The sequence below is a fragment of the Simochromis diagramma genome, unplaced genomic scaffold (assembly GCF_900408965.1).
Source record: "Simochromis diagramma unplaced genomic scaffold, fSimDia1.1 OVJJ01000487.1, whole genome shotgun sequence".
NCBI lineage: Eukaryota > Metazoa > Chordata > Actinopteri > Cichliformes > Cichlidae > Simochromis > Simochromis diagramma.
In genome coordinates, this window is record NW_024387305.1 from 313,579 (window position 1) to 330,667 (window position 17,089).

General features: G+C 40.2%; 1 protein-coding gene across 1 annotated transcript in view; it reads left to right on the plus strand.

Annotated features, from left to right (window-relative positions):
* The window catches only part of LOC120716853 (zeta-sarcoglycan), a 368,890-nt gene that overhangs the window by 80,443 nt on the left and 271,358 nt on the right, over positions 1-17,089 (plus strand). The gene's annotated exons all lie outside the window — the stretch shown is intronic.

The following is a 17,089-nucleotide window of genomic DNA, read 5'->3' on the forward strand; positions in this document are numbered from 1 at the left end:
TGCTTTCACTTTGCAATCGTGCGAACTGTGTATAGAGAGCGACAGCACTGATCTGTGAGTGATGATAATTTGTGCACCAATTCCTCTGACATCGTCTTATTAATCGTTAGCTTACTATGCAAACATGACAAGTGAAATCTCCCGCAGCAAGCTTAAACATGTGAGAGGTTGATCGCGCAGAGAATCGCTGAGCTTATGTGAGTGAGCGTGTAAAAGCATTTCAGTTCTGCTGAGCCAAATAAGACAGGTCAGGGTGAAGAAGTGACAGCCAAAGAAAAGCTTACCACAAAACGGAGAAGTTATGACAAATCAGACTATAAGGCAAAAAGAAAGTGCAGCTTTATGGTTTCATGGACAAAATATTTTCTGTGGCTGCAATATGACGAGCTAAATAACCAGGGCTGCACATAAGTGGTCCGCAGGTGCGCATTCGCTGTCAAAATAAAAAACACGCACAAGGGTTAGGGTTAAATTTAAAAACTGTACTTTTGAGTTAAAATATATATTTATAATTTTAATAAATGACAAATTAAAAATGCATGAACATTTTTTTGTATCGAAAAAATATCGAACCGTGACACCAAAGTATCGAACCGAACCGAACCGTGAATTTTGTGTATCGTTGCACCCCTAATAATTACGTATATCTTGTGTCATGTATTTATTTATATTAATAATAATGGATTGGATTTATATAGCGCTTTTCAAGGCACCCAAAGCGCTTTACAATGCCACTATTCATTCACTCTCACATTCATACACTGGTGGAGGCAAGCTACGGTTGTAGCCACAGCTGCCCTGGGGCAGACTGACAGAAGCGAGGCTGCCATATCGCGCCATCGGCCCCTCTGGCCAACACCAGTAGGCAAGTAGGGTAAAGTGTCTTGCCCAAGGACACAACGACCAGGACAGAGAGCCCAGGGATCGAACCGGCGACCTTCCAGTTACAGATGCAATTCCCAACCCCCTGAGCCACGGTCGCCCTTACATTTAGTATGTATTTACAATGTAGAAAGTAGAAAAACAATCGGAAAAACCATTAAATGAGAAAGTGTGTCCAAACTTTTGACTGGTAATGTGACATTTGAAAGGTTTTTCAGAGTGCTACCATCACCCTGGCAAATCAGCTTAACTATTCCTGTCATTACACTGCCCATTCACTACAGACAGCAGAGTATAGACCTGGTACATATTAAAATGCCTGTTAACATAAAACTATTACTCAAATCCAAAGTGTTTTAGATTAAGACTGCTTTAATAAATCCTTTATTACTACATGCATGAGTAAGGGTGTGACAGCACAAAATGTTTTCTGTTTATCTTTTGCAAATCAGCTCTTACACATGGATTTATAATCACATAGGTTTATAATCCCTCACTCCATCTCGACTGTCAGCTTTTTCTTTTATCATGCACTCTAAATTTACAAGAACACACACAGTTCTTGTCAATTCTTAAGAGATACGTTTGTCCTTTTATCAAAAACATATTTATTTTCCTTTGGCTGCATCTCATTGATCTCAATTACTGTTTCTGGCGAGGAACACATGCTAAAACTCTGCGCCTGCACTGTGTTATTTTTGTTAGTAGATTACGCTGCCCCTCATTGGGTCTACTTGATAATGACCCACTAAATTGTAGTTTTGGTAGAATGCATTGGTCATTACTGAAATAAACTATGCTTTTGTTTATAAATTCAAACATTATTAGTAGTTCTTACACAGAACTTTCCACTTCCGTTGGCATATTTTTTGGGATTTGCAGCTTCAGGCTAATTTGGCTCACTTCGTAAATCTGTAGTGTCCAAATTGCAAAGGCTAAAGATTAATTATTCACTTGGTTAATAATTGTTTCTTGTGCAAATGCATGTTGTTTGAGGGGTGCCAGTTAAGACTATGGTAAAGACTAATGCTTATGTTTAGGGTGTTCCAGTGTCTTCTCAAATGTGTTGTTTCATGTTGATGCAAGCCTATTAACATTACAAAAAAAGAGCTTATTGCAATGCTGTATGTGGCAAAGCATACACCTTGATCAAGTCAGGGTTACGCATATTGGCGATAGGACAGGAAGTACAAGTGATATAATGTGATGCTTAGCTACTTTATTTTATTCAGTGTTATTGGCAGACAAAATATTGCTTTTCTCCACACTGCAAAAGCCATAACATTAGCATTAAAAACCCATCTTACAACACACATGCAGTGTCAAACAATAAGCACTTGCCCTCTTACTCATACTGCTGTCTGTGTCTCACGTTCATAAACACACGCACAAATCCACAAACACACTCACAAACACACACATGCAACACGCATCACACTCCAGGGAGTGTATTGGCATTTCACTACAGCTTATTCTGTTATGATGTTACTGAGCCTCCCAGACACCTCTCAGACAGATTGGCTTCTCATCTTTAAGACAGCTGATAATGAATTTAAAGCACGGCCCTTGGCTTTGGCATACCTGTAGAAAGCACAATCCCAGACGATGAAAGAGGTAGACACTATGTGCCTTGGCAAGACATCATAGCAGAAAATGTAAATAACTTGTGCTGGTGTGAGGGTAAATTGGCAGGTTTTATGAAAGGCAGTCTATCTCCATTGTGAGATGCTCCAAGAAATGTATGAGATTTGCTTTTCAGTGATGACCTGCAGAAATCTGGAATCTCTAAAGTGACAGATTGTTTAGAATACACAATATCTGGTTAAATTTTCCATTGACAGCCATGAGAGTGTTCGATAAGATTCAGTTATTTGGCTTGGTTACGTCTCAACACTTCATATGTCACACAACGTCAGCTGTCAATTACACTATAAAAGATTGAGATACAGGGTATTGTTTCTGGAGCCATGCTATAATTCTTCACACTGCAGGGGCATTTTCTGGATCACAGTGAAAAGTCAGTAAGATGGAATCCATGAATCAAAATGTTCTATTTTTGGAAATTGATGATTTTTTTTTTTAATCCTACAAGGTTTTAATTGTCAATTTACTATCAGCAATCAAAACCAGCATACAGTGCACTCAAACTAGTTATTACTAGTTAATTCTTTTAATGTGCTCTAATGGTGAATAAGGTTTTATAGGGTGTGTGGCACTGAGCACAACCTCAAACAGCAATTTCAATCGTAGCTAGTTGCAGGCTTTGAAATTCTTTGGGTTACTCATGCAGCATTATTTTTGCTCATGAAAGTGTTTTGACTTTTTCCCAGAAAGCTAATTGTGTTCATCAGTGTTTTCAGAGGGAGAAACATTTATTACTCGTCCACAGGACTTCTGCAGTCTCAGCAGACAGCAGGTTTCATCAGTCTTATAAACAACATTGTTAAATAATGACTAAAACTAGCACGAGTGCCTTACAATGAGCCACAAGCTCAGTTTCATAATTGTTAATATGCAAATTATGATGACCGTTGATCAGCGGCCATGAGTACTGTTCACATAGTGTTGGAGAATGGCTGCAATCACAGCACTGTAAAATGGTGAAAGGTGAACTCTTAGACCCCCACCTTGGTTCAGGGATGATTGTTTCCTTTTCACAAAAATGGCCAAACCAGCGTTCCTCCCTGTTCATGATGTTAGTCGTTATCATGGAAGGATAGGCCACTACCCTGTTAGACAACAGTCATTGTTTACCAGGTCAACTGAGATTGAAGAAGTCTTTTGCACGAGTGATGAAACCTTTCTCCCACCAAAAAAAAAGAGTTTCCTATTGAGCATGCATGTATTGACGTCTGTATATGTCATAACTCTATGACAAACAAGTAGGAACCTTTTCATTAACTTTATTCAACAGTGCTACTCACACATTCCATTTATTTTGGTGATGTCTTGGTTGTAGGATATTTTACATCTGATTTTTGAATCTAATAATATGACTATAACCATCACCCCAATCTAAGCATGTGAGGAAACCAATAAATCATAGGGAGAAGATAGCCATAGGCAGATAGTCACTGCATTTTCACAATCATTCATACTTCATATATTGTGTTAGCAGCCACGGTAAAGAACAAATGGCAGTGCATTAATGTTAAACACAACCGAATGGCGATAACGCTCCTTTTTTTTCTCCAAGCTTAATAGCTCCAGCCTCAACCACCTTTCACACAAATGCTCTTGTAACTGTGTACAGAGAGCCATCATACATCCAACTGCTCTCTTGAACTATTATATTCACATCACTGGTCACGTTGCCTCAGTAAGTGAGTCTGGTCTTTTCATATCCCTTTTTAAATAATCATCTTCACAATATGGTGGAGTAACTTACAACTCTACCTCTCGCAATAATATAGAAAGAGGAGTTGTGTTGATAATCTTGTCTCTTTCTGGAAGTGAAACAGGACTGAAATTCTTTTTTAAGATGTTCCAGAGAACTAGACAACCATGATGACTTGCATCACCAAAGATATCCTAGTAAGATGCAAATATTTAAAGTAATAACGCTCGCTCTGAAACTGTAAACTGACAAAAAAATGCCCAACTGATAACATGCTGATTAATTAGATCAAAGAAATTATAAGAGGTTATTGCATTAATCCCACTAACTAATGTTAGTAGGATAAGTATGGATAGATAGATAATGCGGAGATAATTTATGATAATCTAGGAGTAAATCAAAAATAGATTGAATACCAAGGACAATTACTTAGTCTAAGTTAGAGAAAACAGCATCAATATACTGGATCAGACAGTCAAAGAGAGAGTTAAATGAGATTTTCCACGGGATGAAAGGCAGCTTGCAGATAACGAAGTGCCCTCCTTGACTAGTGGCCAAAATAAAAGGAGGGACACAAAAGCACAAGAACACTGTCTCAAATAAAGACACAGTGAGAAGACTAAAACCATAAACAGGCATACACCATTATCAAGTGGATACTGGCTTTTGCACACTAATCCCAGTCAAATCCCTTTGGAGAGCAATGAGACTGGCACCATCACACAGCCATGTGTGTATAGAGTATGTGTGAGTCTGTGCCTGTGTGGCATAATGTGGCTAAGTGATCATGCAGAGTGTAAATCCCGGAGTTGAGTGTAAACCATCCCTGAGGTTGTGTTAGTCTGTTGGAACAGCATTTTACAAACTCCTGGGAACCAAAGGCTGTAAATTTAGTCTGTCCCCAGGGGTGGTGAGTGAGGGAAGTGGGAGAGGAAAGAAGGTGTGTTGGGGGTTCGGAGAGCTCTGAAAGCATACAGCTCAATTGTGAAGTGAGGAGACACTAGAGAAGAGCCTGCCACCCACACTTTGTTCAGTGTGCCATTTTAGAACCGTGTGTTTCCCTCCTGGAGTAAAGTATTGGTAATTTAATCGTTTCCAAGAATTCATGAATGTGCTAATGTCTAGATGCAAAATACAACACATGGCAGGTTTCTGATTGAAAACTGGGGGAAACAGGTGCTGCAGCTAAAATTGCTGTTGCTGAGTCCCAAAGCAGGAAAAGCAATATATATTTGAAAACAAAATGCTAAAAGTCTATCTATATATGTTTACTACATGAAATAAAGTAAAGAAGGCCACTGGAAGAGAGAAGGAGGGTGAAGTGAATGTAAACCAAATGTGGAGAGAAAACAACAAAAACCCAAATCAAATAAAGTTTTCAGGCCAAAGAGGGCTAAGAGTCCCCTGGAAATATGCAAGGCAAAGGCGAATGAGAAGAGGAATGAGGGAGGGAGGAGAATGATGTATAAAAAGCCAGTCCTGTCTGCTTGTGCCGCTTCCCCTCCCCCAGAGGATGGTGTGATGGGGTAGAGATGAAAGAGAGACTTTGAAGAAGGAGTGATCCTTCCCTCGCTCCCTCAAAGGAGGAGGAGAGGGATCAGAGCAGAGGCCCCTGACACAGCAAGAGATGTCAAGATACACGCACACTCAGTACTTTTCACATTATGCACTTGACTTCTTTTAGATGTACTTTCGAAGGTGACTTTACAGTCCATTTTATTTTGCTTTGAGCACAGCTTTTTCAAACTGACCATATGGGTGATCTTTTTTTACACTTCCTCAGTGCTGACAGCACTGAACTCCTCACATAAGTCATATTTCTACTTACTGCTGGATAGCAACAGAGGTGTTTGCTAAAACTGTTTTACTCCTCAGCACTGTCACAGCTTACTTCCTGACTCAGCTTCGCCATCCTTCAATCTCAGGAGAGACTCGAGGATGACAAAGGAGGGGATTGTTCTGCACAGTGTTTTGATTCATGAATAAGCAATACTTTTGGACATTTTAAACCCAGAGTGAGTCTTTGGCGTGATCTCGGAAAGTGGTTCCAGTTGGTGAACTGATGGGCTGGAGTTTCTCCTTGCTGTCATAGGGTATAGAGGCAGGGTCCACTAAGAAAGGCCCCAGCTGGCTGGTGTATTCTAACTTAGGATGTTACTGTGAGATGATGAATCATTAAATTTAATAATATTAAAGTGGGGCTTGACATATTACAAAATACGTGTGTGAGATTGTCTTCCATTAGCTTACGGTACCCTACCTTGCACCGTGTGTTGGTAGCTATCCATTAAATATATTCTTCTATTAGATTAAGCCCTTGATAATCAGCTCCAACATCTTCAAGCACCAGAGGTTACTTCCAAATTCATCCATCTATGGCATCATCCTATTTTCTACAGTACATCCTTTCTCCAATAGCAATAGACTTGTTAAACTCAGTGCTTTCTCAAGCACTGCATTTAAGGATATGGATGTATGTGACTGTTGATGTGCCTAATGAGACGATCACATGGTTTTTTTTTGTTTTTGGTTGCAAGAGCCTTAAAAAAAGTAAGCATAGACAATTTAATTCTTAAGCTCAGAGTCACTGAGAAGTCAATTCAAAGCTCCACTGAAACATATTCTTCTTTCATGATATCCAGTGATTTCAGCTTAGTCTTAATTGCTTAACCTTTCCACTTTTCACTCGAAGACCTTCGTATTCACACTCACACTATTGAAGGCTGCACTCAACCTTTTGATGTAGTCACAGCAGTGGCGGTGTGGTAAGTTGAAAATTGTGAGATAAGCCAAATTTTTAATTGCTCTGAAATGTCACAGAAAAAAAGAAGAAAAAGAAACCCTGTGGGATCACCCAAGAGGGCCAGCAAACACAAAGAGTTGATGGATAAGGCAGAAATTGAGGAAAAATATCATTTTAAGCATATTTAATTAAATCTGAATGAAATTAAATTACATCTTCAGTGTTAAATGGGATTTGATATCCCCATTGTTGCTACAAGAAGCTGGGTGGCCTAGTGATTTTAAAGATCATCTTCAGACAGCTGATGTTCAAAGTCATGTGCTAGGGGACACAACCCAGTCTGCAATGTCCAGGAATAGTCTGAATACCTTATTAATCAGTAGTTAACTCTGACCTCTGGCTTTTTTTAGTGAGAGCAAGCAAAACTCTCACCGATGTAATTACAATTAGAAATGTTTCATGAACAGTATTACAACCCTAAATATCATTACTGAAACACATTAGAACACTGTGAGCAAGCTCCTTTTCCTTTTTAGAGGAGATGAAGTACAGTTGGTGTTAGTGTGAAAGGCAACAGTTTTTAAGATGCCACCAATAAACTGTTTTTCTTTTCAAATTCCATAAGCATGAATTTGAAGTAATTATAATAATAAAAGAAAAGATCAACAGACATTTTAAAAATAAACATTGCTTATTCATTTAATAATTTAATAACGTCACCCCTAGCAAAGTACTCCTCAGATCTTGAATCAAATGGTGAATACTAGACTTTCGCCGTGCAAATACATCCTCTGTAGTTCAATTTTAAGACAGTTTTAACAGTGCCAAAAAATAACACATCACATATCAGAGGAGAGAATGGTTCAAAGACTGGTACAGTCTCTCTCTCCTCTTTGCATCTTCTGCTGTGTGTTTGCTTGGTGTAATGTTTGGAGGTGGAATAGCTCATCTGAGTCAAAAGTGGAAGAAAATACATTGTGACAATTCCAGCGTTTATTTATTCACTTTGGTTCCAATGTGTTTTGTTTAATATTGAATATATATTGTACATCCGTGTGTGGAGGTAGTGTTTGATTGCCTACCCAACACTGAGTATTACTTCATTCCAATTCTGATTCCAATCTAATGTGTGTAACTTTGACCACATATAGAATACTTGATGTGATAGGAAGCAACTAAGTACGGGGCAAAAAAAAAAAAAGATATTGTATGACCTCACTTTCTTGGTAAGAAGATGCGGGGGATGTGAAGCATATGAAAACAGAATACTGGCTTTGCTGATAAGTATGCTTCTTAATATTTCTTAATAGGGAAGATGAAAGTGTTTCAGCTATAATACATAAACAGTGCTAGTTGAAAAAAAAAAAAGAAAAAGAAAAACAGAAAATAAAAAAAGGGAAAAAACCCTGTAGAGATGGACCTGACACACTGTTGCTGTGTTCACATTTGGGAGTGTTTATTGCAGTGTCTCTCGGTTCAACACACGATTCGCCTACTTTACGGCCGGTCTAAGCACACACTCTTCTCGCTCCAGTCTCCGGCTTCACTATCAATAAAGAGACTCTTCGTTAGGTAGATGATCACCACCTGTGGCCTCACCTGCCTCCTGGCACTGCCAGCTTGAGCTCACTGCACCACCCCTCCCCTGCAGCTCTGCCACAAACCCCAACATGTATAAAGGCCAAGTGAAGTACACCCACTTATCAACAGAGAGTAGCACAAGGATATGAGTGCGGTTACTAATGGCTGGTTGAACACATTGTGCAAGAGGAGATTCAAACCCTCATGCACTCCTAACTCTATACATACTGATGTTTGGTCAGGATCCCATCCAATGTGGGACGTGCACTGCTGCACAGTGTAGGGACTAACGCGTTATTAAGTAACGTGTTACAGTAACTATGTTATTATTGTGGTAACGAGCACGGTAACTAGTTATTATGCCAAAATCAGGAACGCGTTAATCGTTACTGGGATTTAGATAGGGTTGTTATTCGTTACTTGGTGTGGTGGCATCAGCAAGTGGTGGAGGCCAGCAGGTGGATGAGGGAAAGGGAAACCGGAGGCAAGAGCAGAGACCTGAGGCGGCCGCCCGCCCGAGTGTTAGGTGAACTGAACTTCAGGTAAGAAGTTATGACCTGCAGTCTATCTGGGTCAGATATAAACCAAGTTTGGGTGGAGTTTATTTTCGTTATGCTGACTTTTTTGTACTGAGTACTAGCTAGCATGACGGAGTTTCTATACAGCTGGGTGGGTGCTATGATGTTACTGATGTTGAACTTTATTTTGTTCATAAGGTTAATTATTAGAGTTGCCAACCATCCCGTAAAAAACTGAATCGTCTCGTAGTCAAAGAAAATATTACGCGTTTCGTATTGAGGTGAAAAGAAACACAGTTTGTCCTATACTTCAGTTACACTGAAAAAGACACAAAGCTGGAGTTATTCTGCATCTTTGCTGCATAGCTGCTTCTTCTCCTCTCATTCTCTCCCCCTCCCTCTGCTGTTGCTACTTCAATCATGAAACTGATCAATGATCAGCTGATCGGCTTTTCTCTCTTGTTTATCGCCCACTTTGCGCCAGAAAGAAGAAACCAGCGGATGTTGCGCTTAACCATAGTAGCACGTTTAAGCTTGATCAGCTGTTATTAGAATTTATTTAATATTACTTTCTAGTATCAGCTGATGTTTGCTGGAGCCACAGCTGTAAAAGCTGCTGGTCATGATATCCGTTTGGATATGTGGTGAGAGGGAAACATGAAGATGAAACCAGGAGATGTCCTTACTGAATCATCAGAGCTGAACAGGTGATGGAGAAACAGGTTTATCTTTTGGGTGACATGAATGATTTGAAGTGAAGTTATGAACTGTTTCTGAGAGACAAATAACACCAGGATCCTTTTCTAAGTAGCTGACAGCTGGTAACTGTGCAGGGGCGGGTCTAGCAAAGTTTTGCCAGAAGGCCAGGTAGGGCATTAACAGGGAAAGGGGGGCACAAAGATATACTTTTCTTTCTTATTCTCATTTAAAATGTCTAGCTTTAAAAAAAAATAATTATCTGAATCTTACAACAAAAAGCGCACATGATGCTGAATCATGACGGCGAACAACGACGGTTCAGGCGTGGGATTTCTCTCGTGGAAATATGCAGATTATTTTTTCCTTTCTATTGGTAGGTGGCACAGTGCACTTGTGGCAAGTAAGCAAGCTAGAAGACTGGCAGTCTTGCTGGGTATCCAGTTTTGGAAGCAACACATTAACAAGAGAATTCTGAGTAAAACCAAAGTTACTTTCCCTAGTAACTAGTTACTCTGAAAGTAACGAGTAACTTGAAGTAACTGAGTTACTTTTGATAGAACTAACTAGTAATGTAACTAAGTTAATAATTTAAAGTAACTTACCCAACACTGCTGCTGCACCATACCATTTTCCAGATAAAGAAGAACAAGAATCACCAAAAGTCTGCAGGTGGGATGACAGATGGCATGATCACATGACTTCCAAGCAAAAACCACATGTTTCAATACCATCTGGGGTTACTCTTCTTATACGTTCATTTTTAACTTTTAACTTTCTTTTCTGTCACTGTTTGGTTTGATTTAAGAATTGGAAACTACTTGGCAAGATTTAGAAAAACATATATATCATAATGTTAACCACATGTTATGAGACAAACTGTGGTAGGACTTGACTTAAGCGGTCAAAGAAGTGCAGGAGACTGATGCTGTCCAGTGTAGCAAGTGATTTATTCACCATTTTGTGACCCAAACAATATTTACAAAGAAACAAATAAGAAACTCAACTCTATAATTAACTCAGTTCAAATAAACATAACTGAACCTAAATCAACGGAAATTAAGGTCAAACTGCACACAGCTACACTGACCTGAACCTTTCTTTTGAAACACCTGAGTTCTTCTGCTTAAATACTCCACTTAACCAAACAATTTGTCCTCTGGACTATTCCATTCAGTAGGTAGGTAAGATGAACATGATTATATTCAAACCTCTACTACTCCTCTTTACTGGCAACATAAACTCTGTGGTGTAATCAATACACATTACAACAATAAATCTATTTCTTCATAAACCCTCTCTTATACAGTGGGGCAAAAAAGTATTTAGTCAGCCACCGATTGTGCAAGTTCCCCCACTTAAAATGATGACAGAGGTCAGTAATTTGCACCAGAGGTACACTTCAACTGTGAGAGACAGAATGTGAAAAAAAAATCCATGAATCCACATGGTAGGATTTGTAAAGAATTTATTCGTAAATCAGGGTGGAAAATAAGTATTTGGTCAATAACAAAAATACAACTCAATACTTTGTAACATAACCTTTGTTGGCAATAACAGAGGTCAAACGTTACTATAGTCTTTACCAGGTTTGCACACACAGTAGCTGGTATTTTGGCCATTCCTCCATGCAGATCTTCTAGAGAGCAGTGATGTTTTGGGGCTGTCGCCGAGCAACACGGACTTTCAACTCCCGCCACAGATTTTCTATGGGGTTGAGGTCTGGAGACTGGCTAGGCCACTCCAGGACTTTCAAATGCTTCTTACGGAGCCACTCCTTTGTTGCCCGGGCGGTGTGTTTTGGATCATTGTCATGTTGGAAGACCCAGCCTCGTTTCATCTTCAAAGTTCTCACTGATGGAAGGAGGTTTTGGCTCAAAATCTCACGATACATGGCCCCATTCATTCTGTCCTTAACACGGATCAGTCGTCCTGTCCCCTTGGCAGAAAAACAGCCCCATAGCATGATGTTTCCACCCCCATGCTTCACAGTAGGTATGGTGTTCTTGGGATGCAACTCAGTATTCTTCTCCCTCCAAACACGACGAGTTGAGTTTATACCAAAAAGTTCTACTTTGGTTTCATCTGACCACATGACATTCTCCCAATCCTCTGCTGTATCATCCATGTGCTCTCTGGCAAACTTCAGACGGGCCTGGACATGCACTGGCTTCAGCAGCGGAACACGTCTGGCACTGCGGGATTTGATTCCCTGCCGTTGTAGTGTGTTACTGATGGTGACCTTTGTTACTTTGGTCCCAGCTCTCTGCAGGTCATTCACCAGGTCCCCCCGTGTGGTTCTGGGATCTTTGCTCACCGTTCTCATGATCATTTTGACCCCACGGGATGAGATCTTGCGTGGAGCCCCAGATCGAGGGAGATTATCAGTGGTCTTGTATGTCTTCCATTTTCTGATGATTGCTCCCACAGTTGATTTTTTCACACCAAGCTGCTTGCCTATTGTAGATTCACTCTTCCCAGTCTGGTGCAGGTCTACAATACTTTTCCTGGTGTCCTTCGAAAGCTCTTTGGTCTTGGCCATGGCGGAGTTTGGAGTCTGACTGTTTGAGGCTGTGGACAGGTGTCTTTTATACAGATGATGAGTTCAAACAGGTGCCATTCATACAGGTAACGAGTGGGGGACAGAAAAGCTTCTTACAGAAGACGTTACAGGTCTGTGAGAGCCAGAGATTTTCCTTGTTTGAGGTGACCAAATACTTATTTTCCACCCTGATTTACGAATAAATTCTTTACAAATCCTACCATGTGAATTCATGGATTTTTTTTTCACATTCTGTCTCTCACAGTTGAAGTGTACCTCTGGTGCAAATTACTGACCTCTGTCATCATTTTAAGTGGGGGAACTTGCACAATCGGTGGCTGACTAAATACTTTTTTGCCCCACTGTAAGAGTTCTTCCCCTTCTGTACTTGGTCTCTTCCTGTGACCTCAGATGAACCCAGAAGCTATAAAGCAGGAAGTAAAACTACATTTCCTCCTTTTGTTTCTGGAAGACAGGTAGGAAAGGTGAGTTCTAAACAATACAAATTAACAGTTGAAATAAAGAACATGTTAACTTAACAAACTTGTAGGGATTGATTTAAACCAAGATGTTATATCATATAATCTGTAAAAGTGCAAAACATAGACAAACCCGGCATAGTAGATGTTTGCCTATTGCAGACTACATGTGAAATATGGTTAAATCAAAACAAGAATGTTAACTAAGAATATAGACAAATGGTCTTCTCACCCACTTTGTCACACAAACGTTTGTTGTTTTTTTTCTAAAGCCTCCTCAAATTCTATTCCAGACTCTCAGGGAATTCCCCTGACATCTGTCTGACTATCTTTCTCATTGAAAAATAACTGTAGAAGGAGGATACTTCTGGAGAGAGAACAGATTGGACTTTGCCCTTCATCTTATGATTACGCAAACAACATCATTATCTCTACCAGTGCTTACAATCTGATGTAGCTTTTCCTGGCATTTCAGCAGCAATTGATGTCACACGTCCAGCTCTCTCCATGTTAAGTGCCTCACTACATATTGATTAAGAACCTGTTACCTTGCATTGTTGTTGAATTCCAATAAAGTCTGCTTTCACTCCATGTCATTTTCTTTCCGGTACTCATATATACAGTCCCAACAAGTCTCCAGGTAGTATTGACGTAAGACATGCCATCTGTGTCCTGACATGTTTGTCCTTCATTATATGTGCGCATCTGTGTGTCTGTCTGTGTGAAAGTATGCATGCATGAAAGTTATAAAAATGATTACTAGATGATTAGATGCTAGTGGTGCAATGGATCACGGTTGATCCGTAATCCGAACCAATCCACTCCACGGTTCAGCATGCACGTGATCCGAAGATTCGAAAAAGAAGAAAAAAGTATGTGTATGGTGCGCGTGGTCAGCGATAGTTATGGTCAGCGCTAGCGGTCCAAGGGGAGGAGCAGAGGAGTTTGCGGTATTTAAACAGGCCTTTGCTGCCCAATCCGACCGGGCTAAAGTTATTACAAAAGCTACTGGGGTATTTAGCTGCAGACGGGAAGCTGTATTCCGTTGTGCAAAACAAGGGGTTTAAACTAGTCAACGCGTTAGTTGACTCATTGACACCATGCAGCCCCATGCACGGGGCGATCCGCGGTAACTAGTTAATGGAGATTTTGCTGCGTTAATGCAGTTATGGCATTAACGTCATTTTAACGAGATTTACGCTGACAGCACTAGTTTAAAGTATGATGAACGTGCTTGAGCCACGCTATGACATCCCGTTGCGCGTCCACTTCAGTGACAAGATCACTACAAGCATGTATGAGCAGGAAAAGTTTAAAGAAATGGCTAAGCTGTCCCACGCATCTTCTGTTGCCCTAACTACAAATGGGTGGACCTCCAAGGCAACGGAAAGCTACGTGACCATGACCGCTCATTATATCACAGCAGAGTGGTGGATAGAAAGCCCTGTACTGCCCTATATTGCACCTTAATTTGTTTTTATATAATTGCGTGGAATGAGTCTTGAGTTGAATGTTTTTAATAGGCAAAAAATCCTTAAATAAGTAAATGGCGAGTAAAATTTTTGTCTTCTTCTTTTTTTCTGCTGATCCGAAAATTGATCCGATCCGTGATGAAAAAAACGTGATCCGATCCGAACCGTGAGACTTATGATCCGTTGCACCACTATGAGATGCCCATTAAAAAGTCAGCAAATAAGGTAAACCATACATGTTCTGTCATTTGGGCTCAGGGAGTTGGGAAGCGCATCTGTAACCGGAAGGTTGCCGGTTCGATCCCTGGGCTCTCTGTCCTGGTGCCTACTGGTGTTGGCCAGAGGGGCCGATGGCGCGATATGGCAGCCTCGCTTCTGTCAGTCTGCCCCAGGGTGGAGGCAGCTACGACTGTAGCTGCCTCCACCAGTGTGTTAATGTGAGAGTGAATGAATAGTGGAATTGTAAAGCGCTTTGGGTGCCTTGGAAAGCGCTATATAAATTCAATCCATTATCAGCACGCACATGCACATTAGGCCCAAACTCGTGAAGACAGCATATACAATGAGCCAATTCCTTGATACATTTATAAAATTACTTTCTTTGTGATATTTAACATACAAACCCAGCATTGAGGACAGATCACACAAACAAGCAAACACTGGCACACATACACACAAACAGACAAGAAATCTTGACGAATAAATCAATACAGTTTTAGTCACAGAGGGTCAATAAGTCTACGGATAGTCACGGCTCAGGCTGTTATGTATTGATGTGTGAGGTGGACAGGGAATGAAGAGGACTATGGATGATTACATTTTGGGAAGACGGTTGCATTTTCCTCCAAGTAGCACGTAACATGTCAGCGCTTGGGTTCAGTTGGCACTTGGTTCCATGAGAATGCAGCCATGAAGAATGGATTCAAAGGAGCAAAGAGCCTATGGACAGCCTATGTGGCTGATTTAGGAAGAAAAGAAGACTGCAGTAAAAATGACACACAAGAACTTCCATGCACCACCATACAGGCCTGCTGCACATTTATGTATTCAGAGTTTTTATACAAGCACTCGTACCCTGCCTTATGCTGTGTGCAAATGTGCCTGTGTGTGTGAGTACAGACTGCAGTACTGCAGCCCAAGTGATAGCTGAACACATTGTGGATTCCTTCCTGCGAATGTACTAAATACATCCAGAGAGGGAGACAAAAAAGAGAGTCAATGTGTGAGAGAGAGAGCTCTGATTTATTCAGTAGAACAACAGGAGGTAGAGAGTGTGAAAGTCAATAATTTCAAAGTTTATTTGCTTATGCAACAGCTCCATGCTCTGATCTTCATCATCCTTCAAACTTGGCTCAGTAGTAGAGTCTAAACCTAGTAACTGCAGGCCTCTGAGTTAGTTGTATGTATGGTATGTTGTTGTTTCTGCTTAAGTCTGGCATTTTGTGCACATTCCACTGTATGTGCTCTGTTGTGAATGTGTGTGTGTGTGTCTTTGTTGTGAATGTGTGTGTGTGTGTGTGTGTGTGTGTGTGTGTGTGTGTGTGTGTGTGTGTGTGTGTCTTTGAGGTGAATAATAACTTTTTTCTTATTACCCTGGATACGGCACGGTGCTTTCAAGCTTCGCTCACTGGAGTTCAATTACTGGGTTCCCTCTGGCTCGGCCTTTATCACAGAATAAGTAGCTCCCCGATACTGTGTTTGTGAGTATGTGTGTTTGGATATATGTGTGTGAATATACGTGGTCACACAATTGCATAAGAAAGTGCAACAACATGCAGTGAGGTGTCTACACTCAGCATGTCTAAAAACAGCCAGGCATTGATGTCTGCACACACAGAGAGAATGCAAAATTTATGCATACAAGCACAAATACAACTTGTACAGACATATGCATCTGAGGCACAGGTGCACAATGATTACCTTTTTGTATTTCTCCCTCAGTGAAAAGCTTCACCTCCTACCCCCTAAGTTTTAAAACACTGTGTTTACCTTGTAAACACACAGATACACACAGATACACACAAAAGCAATGCAATGCCTCTGAACCGTGGGGACTTAGATTTGGGTCATCAACTCTACAATGAATGCCTGCAAAGGAGAGATAAATGGTGTCTTACTTGTTTTCACCTATTGTGATGTTGGTACACTGATTTTCCTAGAAAACCAAATAGAGCATTTTCACTAAGCGACCTGGTGGGCAGAAGCAATGGGCAGAACCAGCAGTGCAAAGGAAAAAAAACCCAAAACACGATAGATTGTTCTCAGTTGAATGACCTTTATATTTCTATGAATACTAGAAGTGTGAACTCTGCTACTTTGCTGCCATAAGTGAAACATCTATAAGAATGTAAATCTTAACAAGTTTCACTCTATGGGTGAAGTTTTTCAAATTTAATGAATAAAAATCAAGAAGTCTTAACCACTGCAACATCATATCTATCTATCTATCTATCTATCTATCTATTAGGGGTGCAACGATACACAAAATTCACGGTTCGGTTCGATACTTTGGTGTCAGGGTTCGATATTTTTTCGATACAAAAAAATGTTCATGCCTTTTTAATTTGTCATTTATTAAAATTATAAATATATATTTTAACTCAAAAGTACAGTTTTTAAATTTAGTGTTGCTTAAACAACAAAATAATAAAAAAAATAAATAAATCTATCTGATCGAGAAATCACTCATCTTTGGAAAAGAGGGTTTATTACAGAGAAATTTCTCTTTCCAAAATAAAAACTATACTATACGCTTCTTCTGGGCTATATTCTCAGCAGCATATTAAACATATCAGGTCTCCATAAGGAGAATCATGTGCTAACGGCTGTCTAAATGACA